The following is a 762-nucleotide window of genomic DNA, read 5'->3' as shown; positions in this document are numbered from 1 at the left end:
GGACACTAAGACACTAATGATCACAAGACACAAACATAGATAAACATAAGCATAATTTTCGAAAAACAGAAAATAAAGAACAAGGAAATTAAAGAACGGGTCCACCTTAGTGATGGCGGCTCTTTCTTCCTCTTGAAGATCCTATAGAGTGCTTGAGCTCCTCAATGTTTCTTCCTTGTCTTTGTTGCTCCTCTCTCATGATTCTTTGATCTTCTCTAATTTCATGGAGGAAGATGGAGTGCTCTTGATGTTCAACCCTTAATTGATCCACATTGTAACTCAAATCTTCTAGGGAAGTGTTGAGTTGTTCCCAATAGTTGTTGGGAGGAAAGTGCATCCCTTAAGGCATCCCAGGGATTTCTTGATGATGAGCTTCCTCATGTATCTCTTGAGATCCGTGGAGGGTCTCTCTTTCTTGCTCCATCCTCTTCTTGGAGATGGGCTTATCCTCTTCAATGAGGATGTCTCCTTCTATGATAACTCCAGCTGAGTAACATAGATGGCAAATAAGATGAGGAAAAGCTAGCCTTGCCAAAGTAGAGGACTTATCGGCTATTTTGTAGAATTCATGGGAGATGACTTCATGAACTTCTACTTCCTCTCCAATCATGATGCTGTGAATCATGATGGCCCGATCCACAGTAACTTCAGATCGGTTGCTAGTGGGGACGATGGAGCGTTGAATGAACTCCAACCATCCTCTAGCCACAGGCTTGAGATCCAGTCTTCTTAGTTGAACCGGCTTGCCTTTGGAGGCTCTTT

This window comes from Arachis duranensis, chromosome 10 (assembly GCF_000817695.3).
Source record: "Arachis duranensis cultivar V14167 chromosome 10, aradu.V14167.gnm2.J7QH, whole genome shotgun sequence".
In the NCBI taxonomy this organism is placed as follows: Eukaryota; Viridiplantae; Streptophyta; class Magnoliopsida; order Fabales; family Fabaceae; genus Arachis; species Arachis duranensis.
Note: the sequence above shows the minus strand (reverse complement) of the source record.